This window comes from Pteropus medius, unplaced genomic scaffold (assembly GCF_902729225.1).
Source record: "Pteropus medius unplaced genomic scaffold, Ma_sr-lr_union100, whole genome shotgun sequence".
NCBI lineage: Eukaryota > Metazoa > Chordata > Mammalia > Chiroptera > Pteropodidae > Pteropus > Pteropus medius.
Genome location: NW_024350259.1, coordinates 171,016 through 184,042, shown reverse-complemented (window position 1 = coordinate 184,042; position 13,027 = coordinate 171,016). Strand labels below are relative to the sequence as shown.

Below are 13,027 nucleotides of genomic sequence, written 5' to 3'. Positions count from 1 at the left end.
TCGAGTTAAGGTTAGATTTCTGAGTTAGATCAGAGTTAAAGTCATGTATGAGTTTTTAATTAGGGTTTCAATTAGGGTTACTGTTACCTTTGGGGTTAGGGTTTAAGTTAAGTTAGAGTTATGGCTAGGGTTGGTGTTAAGTAAAGACCTTGGTGTATAGTGAGGTTTAGAGTTAGGCTTAAGATGAAGGTTAGGTGTTGCACTACCATTTGGTTTATGGTTGTTTTTAAAGTTGGGTGGAATTCATCATCTCTTGTATTTTGCGTTGGGTTAGGTATAGATTTAGCGCGACTTTTCAGTTTAGGCTTTGTGTTTTACTTATCATTTGTGTTGGGATTAATTTTAAGGTAAGGACTTTGGTTACATTTAGAGTTATTGTTAGTTTTAAGGTTAGGTTAACTTTAAGGTTAATGTTAAGATTAGGTATGAGTTGACAATCGCTTAAGTTAAGGAGGCTGAAGTTCAGGTTTACAATTATAGGTTCCTTGACATTAAGGTTTGGTTCAGACACCTACCTCAGTAGAGTAAGTTCATCTCCAACAGCCAATCAGTGCTGTGGTCCCAGGGACCTACCCTCCAATTACAGATGGGAAGACGCAAGAGGGGCGGGGCACAGGGCGGAGTCTGCCTGTTGGTCACCGGCTGTACCCTGTCCTGGGCTGTGCCGCATGGCCCGCGAGCGGGTCTCCACATGACCTACGGTAGGCCCCGACCTTGCCAGCGAGATTGGCTGCTCTGGGTCCTGCGACTGTACGTCAAGAAACTTTCCGCGATCTCCGACGGCCTCACGCGTGTCGATTCTTGATCTCGAGGGCAGCTTGGTGAAGGACTCGCCGGGCAGGTTCCGGCGCCTACAGCCAAGTGGAGCCTGGAGCCATGAGCTCGCAGCAGATGTTTAGGGTGAAGTGGGCCATCCTGGCTTGATTTTCTGTTCCACGGGACTTTGGTCACCATCTCGAATTTTATCCTTTTCTATATTTGCCCTTCCTTATGAAATCCAATTTCAGTAAGAACGTTAGAACCGGCTGGGGTGAATACCACATTCTTTCTGGGGAACACCGGGTCATCAGTAATTTTTGGTGAGACAATATATAGACACAATGAAGTCCATATGTGTCAAAGGTGCAAACACAACGAGTGAAATAATATGCATTAGAAAATAACTTGGGATAATTTTAAATGTGAAAGAAATGACATTGTGGGTAATAGGGATGTTTAAGTCAGACGGGTCTCAAAAGGCTTCAGAAGTAAAAAGACATAGTTAAAACCAAACACAAACGAAAATCTGAAAATAACTCTACAAGTATATTGCATAAAAATAAGACATCACATACGAAGACAAGGGGTCCAGACAGGGGTGTCAACTAAACACCTACTGAGTTTCAAAAGAGTGTTTCTGGCCTTTACCTAGTTTTGACCACAGAAATACCACATGATTTTCATGTATTAAAAAAAAAAAAGCCGCCTAACCGTAGATGTTTTATAATTACTGTGAAACTGAAAGAAGGGAAAACTCATTCAAGCGGAGATGGTGGCCAGGCAAGGACGCTCTCACGTGGTACGCCGGACATCAATTACACACACCACAGAAGACTCCTCTGCATTAAAGAAAGAGCAATAATAGGCCCCAACATGAAAACCAACACCTTGTTTCCCACAAGAAACTGACTCCCAGCAACCTAGCCAACGAGAAAGCTGAACTCACTCGGAACCATGCTGATCACATTCATTTCTCCAGCGGATTTGCGTTCAAAAAGAACCCTCCCAACTTCCTGTATTTCCTCTCTGAAATAACATTTCTCCTCTTCATCTGTGGGACTTACCTATGACTTTTGCTTTGGCTTGCTTGTTTGAAATTGCAACTGTTTGCTGTTCCGGAATAAGCTCATGTTTTACTGGTAAGATAATTGATTTTTATTTACTGCAAAGACAATTTTATTTTATGTATTGCTAGCCATGTCTTTTTATCATTAGTTGTTACTTAAATGTTACTTCGCCTCATTGTCAGTGATATGACACTTTTATGTCCAACAATTCACTTCTGTATTTACAGAATTCTCATAGTTTCCATCTGTACATCCATCAGTGAAGCGTTGACATAAAGTGGTACTCTGACATCATATACGATACTTACTGATAGTAATATAGAGGATGTGTTCTTAATCACCTTTTTATTTGAGTCACCCTATGTAAAAAATAAATCAGTAATTTACACATTCTAAGTCTCTAAAGGAGATTTTCCAGTGCGCTCGTAGAAAAGGTTAAAGACAGTAAGATTTTCCAAAACAACTTCCACGTCTACATCCTGTTGTAATTTCTGTACCATTTTTCTCCCCAGCTGTTTTCCTTTGTGTGCATAGCGGGCCCAGATAACAGGAATGTTTTCCTTCTCATCTTGCATGGCCTGGACTTTCTGTAGTTCTTCACTTTTCTTCAAACTGTTCATTGTAAATTTAGCTTGGTGTCTGTTTGATCTATTTGATTCTCTTCGTTGCATCAAGACTTTTTTTTTTCCCCTTCCCCCACAGCCCTTGCTGATATGTGATGGGTTAATTGCTATGTTCATCAGCAAATTATGAATACACTGCAATCCTCACGGGTGAAAATCAGGCAGTGGCTGTAGTATATGTGCCCTGAAGAGAAATAACACTTTCTATAATGTTGGGAGCTGAGCTAACTTGGTGATCTTTGAGATAAGTGGCACTAAACTATTTTAAACACTCGGTGTTTTCCAAGAAGGGAGTTGTAAGAACTTCATTGTTTTGTAGGATGAGTAATTTGGCTGACCTTGGGTCTTGACTGCTGTTTTCTCATTGCGATGCTATAAGTAGTGTGTTTTAAATAAACTCGGGGACACAGACACAGACACAGCTTGATTCTGTGATCCCTCCTGCAATTCTGTCTGTCTTCTTTCTTTTCCTCAGTCCATGCTCCCCCTTTCAGGTACCCTCAATTACTTCGTCGGCTGGCTTCCGGCACTATAACACATGGTTTAACAGCCTGTGTCCCAGCATCCAAACGTGAAACTTGAAAAAAAGTGACATAGCCTCGTCACAGCCGTTTCCTATTTAAGGTTGACATTATATGATGACACACATAGGGATCCAGAGATGACCCTGGACATTTCCAGGGACCTTGAGCAAAGAGTTGCAGTATCTACAGAGTCCTTTGATCAGCAAGTTCCCTCCCTGACCCTGGAGTTTGAGGGCTAGTTTCTCTCCTGGTTCGGAGCTTCCGCTCTCTTTGTGTTTGAAGCTCTCCAGACTGTATGAGAAAACTATTTTAAGGCTTCCTGCTTTTCTGATTAATGGCCTTGTTTTGCCTGCAAGTATTCATTTGACAATTCTCCTGACTTGGCATCAGTCAGTTTTTGGAACTGTGCTAGTGTTTGGCCTAAACAGCCAGGCTGTTTCCACTGAAACTGAATTGCTCGACAATTGACCCCAGAAAAGGAAAACCAATATGGAAATGTAATAAGTGTTGGTTCAATCAATGTAGGCAACTGTAGTTTGGGCCAAATAGCAAACCGGTCCTACAAGAAATTTTGAGATTCCCTCTCCGTACACTGTAGATGCATTATACCTTTGGCCAGTGACAAAATGGAAGCTTCTATGAACCTATATTGTGGGGGTGGAGGGGTGGAGAGATTATCAATGCTGCAAAAGAGGCTGCCTCGCTTTTCCTACTTGTTCCAAGGATAATCCAGGAACCATATTTGCACTGTTACTGGACATTTTAGATTGCCTAGTGGACCATTTGAGGTTGGGTGAAGATATTTCATACAACATTCCTCACACCTTAACCCTGTCACATGGATATAAATATTTTATTTGTGGTCTATATGCTTTCTCATTGGACTGAGAAAGCCAACTCCTCTTACTATCCAAAGGCTTCTTAGAGAACACTGATCTGATTTGAGGAGCTCCTGTCAAACTGCACAGAGGAAACTATTTTACTGGTCATGTGCTAAAACAAGGCTGTGCTATTTGGCCCAGTCTACAGCATTTTCTCTGTGCCTCCAAGACCCAGATCTCGATACTTTGAGCCTACTAATGGTCACAGTAAGAGCCAACTGGCAACAGGTAGACATTCTTCATGTATCTTGGCCATAAACATTGTTAACCTCTGATCTACAACTTTGAAACTCATAAGCTTTCACCTTTCAAGATACTTACAGAACGTACTATGCCTTTGGCACCTGCTTCATTGGATCTTCAGTTGTAAAGGAAGTCATACTTGTAAATATATTGTAAATGTATTGTAAAGTCTTAATAGCTTCTACTAAACACCATATGATTTGGTAGAACAATCTCTTCACAGTGCAATTGAAGGAAACGAAAAACTGAATATCCAAGTCTACCACATGAAGATTGAGTTTACTAGAAAAGAAAACTTAAAAATAATACCACTATCCTCACTGGAAGGGCCCTTACCAGATAACATTGACACATCCATGTACTGCTAAACTCCAGCAACCAGATCCTTGGATTCACTTTTCACTCCTAAAGAAGATACCAAAACCTGAAAGAAACTTCACATAATCTGTTGACCTAAATCTAAAGCTGAAGAAAATAATTAAAACAAGTTACCGTAGGAGACCGTTTTCCTCACATGACCAAATCAGGACTGTACGACTCGTTTTCTTATTTATTATTAAATCTTATTTCATTTTTCTCTTTCACTTAGAAAGAATGTGCCCTCGTTTACATTTCTAATCTACTGTGAAAGGGAATGTTTTCTTAGTATGAATCTGTCCTTGAGAAGTTCAAGATGATAATGGTCTTTGTTTCATTGTGTATAAAATTGAGCTCCTGGTTTAAATTCATCACATAGATTGTTATGTTGTTCTAATTTCACTTTGAATTCTTCCTTTAATGCCATGCACCTGATGCCTGTTGCCCCCAGACACGAGCTGTTCACCTTCCTTCAGATCAGCAAGAGGACACCAAGAAGACGTCCTTCATGACTTTGAAGAACAAGAGGCTGCTGGAGTTGGAAGACTGGAGTGTTGCCTGGAAACTATTTTAGTGGAAGGCATTTTTCAAAATGGGGAAGAATAAGGCTTTTGGAACTTTAAGCAAACATAATCATGTCAGTTGGAGGGTCTCTGGGAGGAGTTAGGGCTTATGGAAGTCCTCGCAGGCCATGGTATCCCAAGAACGTTACATGAGAACACCCTGCAGGAAGAACTCCATGTTATATTAAAGCTTTGTTGTTGTAACTGCCTCTTCCAACACTTTCCTTTCCCTTTTGTACATACCCCTGCGTCTGAGCACACAGGCCAGAGTGTGCATGTGGCTTGCCATGTCTGCATGGTCTGAGTTGCAACCTTTTCTTTTTCCCTAATAAATATTTTTGACAGCAAAACACTTTTTCGATATTATTTTTCAATTGAGGAAAATTTATTTATAGACGATTGGGCTGTATTGAACAGAGAGTACACCTTTATTTTTGTGTGTGTGCAAGTTACTCTTCTTTAAAGATTCCTGATATTTTACAGCTTATGTAATATAACAGAGGTATTATTGGTGGACTAGAGACAGTAGTTCCAGGAGCCATACTTCATGGTGATTCATCAACTTTATGTTCATCTTGCTTGTTATTCCGGTAATTACTGACAAAAGTATTTATGGTTACATGTTAAGGAAAACAGATCTACGTTAACTAGAAGGCTCTAATATGCTCACCAAGAGCAGTGGACAAAGCACACAACATGGAAGGACACAGAGATGAACATGATTTCTGTTCACATCTACTCCCAGACACCAGCCAATTCCATAAATCCTCTCAGTTGCCTGTGAGTCATTGACACTGCCACTCTCACCAAGACTTCTTGTCTATCTGAAAGCAGATTTCTCTGGTTTGTATTGGCTAGAACTCAAGATAGTTCATGCAAGGACTTCTTGAGAGAAACTTTATATCCCCTCTCTGTTGGAAAATACAGTCTGCTGGACTGTATTTTTGTCAGAAGCCTCCTTACTATTCTCAGCAAAGAGAATGTGACACAGTCTGTGAATTGAAGAAGTGCTCTTCTTTCACCATCGGAGCTTCTCAAATATCTAGTCAAAGGAAGTGGGTAGAGACTGTGGGAAAACAGTCCAGAAATATTTCAGTTTAATCTTAGAATAGGATCCTATCACATGAAAGCATCGTTCTTGGAATTTAGCACTCAAAAGTACACAGAAAAATGACATCTGATATCAGTTTCATTTTAAAAGCTTTTGCTGCAGTATTCAGATCTGTTTTCTAAATATGCCATGCAGTGGTCACTTGAAAAGTGAATACTAGCCTGTTCAATTCTCAGTGACTTGGTATTTATAGGCAGCACAGGTGTGATGCCACTAAGCACACAACCATATAGATTTGCTTTCCCCTATGTCTTTCTTTCTACAAGTACACTGTCATTTCATAGTTTCTGGGTGCTTTCCTATTAGGTCTTCAGGCAGAAAGGTGGAGTTCTAGTTACCTAGTACTTCCATGTCATAATTGTACCCACATCCAAGTGAAGGGAAACAGAAGAAAAATTTCTCGTTGTTTACCCCAACTTTGGACATCACAGTTTTTCCAAACCCTCAGGACGTTTCTCTCATTCGAAAGTTTATTTCATCAGGTAATCGTGGATTCTCATTTTCAGCTTACCATCACCTTGAGATTGCTTCAAAGCTGGGATATGAGAAAAAACAAAAAAGAAAAAATGAGTGATATGATTTGTTTCCCTATTAGCATTCAGAATTGACTTTTCCATCCTTCAAGCAGACCTATCAGGCTTTTTTTCTTTCTCAGCGAGATTATGTTAATTTTAAAGAAGCACCATCTTTTGAGAAAAGTAACATACCCTAATCATCGCCAAGTGGTCTTCTTCTGGATGACAAGAATGATAAGTTCCTGACTATTCCTTTCCCAGGATATACCTTAAGGGTTTTTTGTTTGTTTGTTTCTTTGATTGTTTACTCCATCTTGATAATTCTCTCCTAAAACAGACCACTGCATGTGAAGTCAACAAAGAGTGATTCTGTGTTACCCATTTAAGATTAAGTCAACTAATACAAGCATAAATGATGACTACTGCTTTTGCTATGAGTGATAAAACATTTTTTCTTTGATCCTGAGACTCATGTCTTCTGCCAGCCAGTGCAAAAGAATAACTTGAAGGTCCCTAGCTTTCAAGCTTGGTAAAATCTCAGGCAATACAAGTAGATGTAGTTTAGAAGCAGAGGTTGTACTAGAGTAAGATAGACCACTAATTCAATATGACTGGTGTCCTTACATAAAGAAAGGATTTGGACACAGAGACAGGCACATGGGATAAAACGCCTCATGAACATAAGGGTGGCAATCAGGGTGATGTGTCTACAATTCAAGAATTCCAAAGATTGCCAGAAAAACATTGAAAACTAGGAGAGGAGCAGAGAACAGATTTTCCCTCATAGTTATCAGAGGGAATGAACCCTAATATTTTGCCTCCAGAACTGAGATATAGCAGATTTGTGTTTTTTAAGCCATCAAGTTCACGTTACAATGTTAATAGCAGCCAAAAGAAAACTAATAAAGTAAAATTTTTACATAATAAAGAGGCTGTGGTTCACAATTTTAGGTTAAGAATTGAAGAATACTTTCTGGGACGTTGTAGCGAATTTTCTTACACAAGTGTTGAACGAGAGAGAGTTAGGATCCTGTACTAAATGTTTCTTCTCAAATAATGTGTCAGTTGTTAATAACACCTTTCCAGGTTGCAGGAAGCTATTTGAAATGATAGCTTCCAACTGATAAGGACTATGGCTTTGGCTAATGAATTGAAGGGTGTCCGGAGCTGAAAATAATTAGTGTCAATGTTGAACATATGGAGATACAGAAGTTCATCTCATCCTAAGAAAAGGAATTTGTATGTTGCTGGACTCTAGAGACTGGAGAATGCATCTATATCTAGTGATTAAATTCAAGCCTATAGGTGCTCAGCCTTAGCATCAACTCAGTTTTGCCTGAAGGGGTCATAAATACTGTAACTAGGAGAAACTTTATGTCTCAGTTCCTGCCCCCAAGCAAAGCTTGTAGTGCAATGAGACCCTTGATTTATAAAGATTTTTCTAGCTGCATAAATGTAATTCACTTGATGGCTTAGCTAAGTCAGAGCTTGCTGATGTCTACTGTTCTGTCTTGCCAGTCATCATCATCAGCTGTTACAACATGCAAAGGCAGACATGTTTATTGGACTCCGTGGGAAGACTTAAGGGCCAAACTCAGCTCATAGGATATTTGTTTTTATAATCCTAGCCCATCTGAGGCTGTTGTCAATAGTGTAGCTGCCTCATCATGAAAAATTACATCTGACAATTCAAAGACATTTTGTTTGGGGCAGTAATTGTGAAAACAAACATGAGCAGATGACTGACCTGTCTGGATAATTTTGAAGATGCCTGCAAAAAGTCCAACTGTCTGATGAGAAAGCTAGAGTCTAGCTGCTAATGAAGCCTACCTGAAGCCCAGATTGTCAGAATATGACCATGCAACCATTGTCAATGTTCAGGTACACACACTGAGAAACTCTATGTGGTTCATACAGAAATTATCGTTAAATGCCAGACTTGTGACTCCTCTTCAGAATTGCCCATTTTGACGCTTGGTCCTAGAAAATCATATTATACGGGATGACGCCACTGCTTACCCTGACTCATTTGCTTCCACTCAGAACAATCTAAGTTGCCCCAGCACTGGTGACACTTTTCAAGCCACAACGCTCTCTCTCTCCTGGATGATTAACAGATTTCAGCAACACAATGGTGCTGCGAAACTGCAGTATCTCCCTGCATTTAGCTTTCCAGGTCTTTTACATGCCGATAATGTTGCACTTTTTATTTTAAAGGAATGTGAGAAAGTCAAAGTATTTCATGGATGTTCCATATTCTCTAAAATATGCAGACATTTGGTATTGCTACACATCGAGTTTATTTCTAACTCTCTCACCCTTGCCTGCCCTCAATCCACACATTCTCGTAAGTTAATTTGATTAGTAAATGCAACGGTCTCAAATGAGAGACTGTGTCCTTTTGGCTATTTCCTGTGTACAGATGAGAAGAAGAACTGGTTGTATGACATAAAAAGACCTATTATGAAAAATGTATATCCTATTTGAACCTTTTGGATGAAGGTTGAGTCTAAGTAGTGCATTAATCGGAACACAATAAAGGTATAAGTATGAGGATGAGAATCATTAAGGGGAGAGAGGCGCGAAGACACAGTAATAATTGCAGAGTATGGGAAGAGATCTATTTTGACCTCTGGGGTATGAATTTAGAAAGAATAATTAACACTCTCTGTTCCTAGGCCTAGCGCAACTGAATGACTCGAGCAGCAACCATAGCCATCAATCTATGCCACTGACTTTGAAACCTGAAAGCTTGTGTTGAAGAATGAAAGCCAAAAAGTGACCTCTTGAAGACCATGAGGAGTTTACTGTTTTGAAAAAGAAAGTAGATTTTAATTAGTGTAAGACAAAATTTAATTATTGCTCATTTAATAAATATTAAAATGTATTATCTGGGAGGCGCTGTGCCAGATCTCTGCCAATGTAGAAAAGGGAAAGTTGGCAGAACTATCTCAAAGAGGATACAACTGTGCTGGGATCAGTTAGGCAGTGGTATAAAAACGGAAGGACATGGCCTTTTAATGGTGGGAAAGAGTTAGGGCAAGCTTGTGAGGAGGGCGTATGCATGACTGAAAAGACTTTGTTCACTTGTATCTCTGGACGGATAGTGGAAGAGAAAGATATGGAAGGAAAGAAAGGGAAGAAACACAGAGGCCAGACCTTCAAGGGAATTGCTAGCCATGCTGAGGCACTAAGTTCAGAATATAAAAGTCAGTACATGCCAGAATAAGGTATTAAGGTTCTCTGGATGGAACATAAGGCAAGGTAAAAAAATGCATTAGAAAATTTAAAGGTGGTGTTGCAGAAAAGCAGCAAAAACTCAGAGAGCGATAAATCAAGCAGCACCCGTGGGTTTGGAGTAACTCAATGTTATTACACTAGCGGTCCAAGAAGAGCTAGTGCTCTGAAAATCTGGGCCCTTAACTTAGGGGCTATTTTATTTTTATATTTGTGTTGTTATAGTTGGCATGAGCTGACTTACAGACCTGTGAAGTTGCTATAGACAGTTATACATCATAGGATTTTCTATGTAACAAGTACTAAAGCCGTATATCTTTAGGAGATGATAAGTTCTCTGTCGACCTTGAGATGTCTGGCTTTGCAACAAGCATATTTACAGAAGCAGAGAGAGCTGATTAGAAATGTTGGCCACTTAAGGGGGAAATTCCTCTTCAGTGGACTCACAAAGGGAAGAAAAATTGTCACAAGTAGGCTTGAATGCCTTGAGAGCAGTAGAAGAAAAAGAGACATCTGAAATATTTGTAAAATCCTGCATGTGCAGACAGCGATGAAATCTATGAAAAGAGCATATGATCTTTACAATCATGGTGATCACGATTACAGCGCTGCTTCGAATATGCTATTCTATTAAGGGTGAGATGCATTTTGAATGAAGACAACTCTGCTAATTGAAATCCAAGGTCTTATCTATTAAAATCAGAAGGAAAAGTAATGAAAATGAGAAAATGCTAAAGTAAATACTGCATGTGTGTCTTTTCTAGATTTGATATGAATCTATCCCTTCCTAACTTCCCAAGTTAGGCCTTCATTTGATTCTTCCTGGATGGTTTCAGATATCACTTAACCCCAGTTTCTTCATTTGCTTTCATTTCCTTGATCTCTACCCATTTAAACACTTAATTAGATATACTTTACTTAAATGTTCATAATGACCAAAAGGTCCAAGTAGAAAAAAATAGTATATAGTCTACCATGATAAAAGCATCATTTTACTTTTAACTCCTTCAAAAATAAGGAAATTACCACCTAAGGTGACCATGTAAGTTTATTGTTCAAAGGAGATGGTTGCATGCATGTTGCTGATGTTTGCTAACTTTATTTTTAATGTTTGCTATTTTGCATAGTCTGGTAGTCCTCTGGTACATCACCTGTAATTAGGGTGATGAGTTTGCCTGACAAACTGACCTTGAAAAAGTGGAAGCAGATGTATCAGCCATCAGGCATGGGATCCACAGGTTGCCTGCTGGTTGCAAGTTGGAAAAGGACCATCACTGACTGATAAATCAGGATATCTAGTTGGAAAAGTAGAAAGCTGTATCCTTCCAAAATAATTTCTCTGTAAGGGAGATATGATATAGTGATAAGTAGAAGTTGTGCTTGTAATAAAATTCATGAAGTGGCCATTTGCTTGAGTGTAGCTGCCATGTGATCACATATGAAAAGTGGTCAGCTGCTTCAAAACAGCATGTGGGTTCATTACAGTTTGTTCTGATGGTCTAACTAAAGTTAATAAAGGAGAAAATTCACTTCTGATTGGAGCAGTTGTATTAGCAATTGTCTGGCTGGAAGCAGTCTTGCTTATTGGTGGCGTGTTTAAATTGGTGGAAGTTGGAAATATGCTTTCTCCATGTGTGTCAGCAACAAAACCACAATGATGATTATCTACAATATTCTCTGTTCCAGAATGCTCCCTGTTGAATTTGTGAGCTATTGAAGCTGATGGAGAAGCATTTTTGATTCCAACTCTTCTTTACATTCTGAGTAAAACTTGAGGACAGCCTCATATAAAATTTGGATTTTGATAGAAGTGTTACTAAAAACAGAGGAGAAAGGTATTTGTTGACACAAGACTATAAGAAACCTAATCTCTAAATCTCATATAATGCCAAGTTATTATGCCAAGTTAATGTAATTAATATATGGACATTGTTAACTATTGTTAAAAATCAATAATTGGGAATAAAAACAAATAGCATGTCCCTCAAGTAAAAAATCGTATTTACATTTAAAGTAACACTGAATGCACTCTTCCAAGTGCTTTTAGTACCTTGCCTTAAGAGTTCACTGATGAAATTCAAAGTTGCTAGTAACATTTTTATAATCCTAAATGCCCAAACAGTTCTCATTTTTGTGAAAAAGAAATTATACTTACTAGTTTCATATATTTTTATGAAATATATAAAAAAGGTATCTGTGTGTGTGTGTGTGTGTGTGTGTGTGTGTGTGTATAAGCCAATTATAATGGGTAACTAAATTTTGTACTACCTTGCTTAAAACAGAGATTTCTTTCTCTGCTGCCAGAATATCAACTAGACAAGCAAATCTTTGAAAAGTCTGTTGCACTTTACTAAATGCATAAAGGTTAGGACGTCGAACTAAACTTTTCATACTTGCAGTTTCAAATACTCTGAAAGGGACCTTTCTTTCCAGAACTTCTTTCTTAAAGAGTTCTTCATTAATCTCTATACAAATTCCATTCCCATCCCAGCAAGTAGAGTGAAACTGATCGCTTTCAACTATTTTCCAGAGTTTTCTGAGAAAGGTCATAGATCAAAAATCATTATCTTCATCTGGTCCAGAGACACAAGATGTGTGACAAGGTCTTCTTATCAAGGATCGTGCTGAAAAGTATTTTCTGTGCATACAGACCTCAAGTGTGAGGCCCAGTCAATGTGTGATCACACAACGGAGATCTAATGAAGGTTGCTGAACCAGTTGCTTCATCTTTAGAAGAATCACCTTGAAATTCCGAAGAAACATTTGCATGTCAAGTAAACTTTTCTTCACCTACTGTTGTCACTGATCTAGTTTTGAACACCGCAGCCCCAGATGCTGCCTTGGCAGACCTACACTGATAAACTACCCAGATCACCGCAATGGTGCTCCGCATGAGTAGCTGCGACATGACAATATGACAGATCTCCTAGCAACGAAACATAACATGCAGCCAGTTTCCTTCTCACTCTGTAAATTTTATTCAGGTAACATAAAATTAGGCTGTTATTTACGAAGTGTAATCTGCAAAAACTTATTGCAGCAGATCTTTTTTTTTTTTTTCATTGGGCCATATGTTTACTGGCTATGCGTAATACTAGAAAACTAAGAGCATTTTTACAATAGAAAATCAATGTCATTTTGTAAATT

General features: G+C 38.9%; 1 pseudogene; it reads right to left on the bottom strand.

The window, feature by feature from the left end:
- Positions 1-580: 580 nt before the first annotated feature.
- Positions 581-12,641, bottom strand: LOC120583110 (heat shock transcription factor, Y-linked-like; annotated as a pseudogene).
- Between the last annotated feature and the right edge of the window lie 386 nt (positions 12,642-13,027).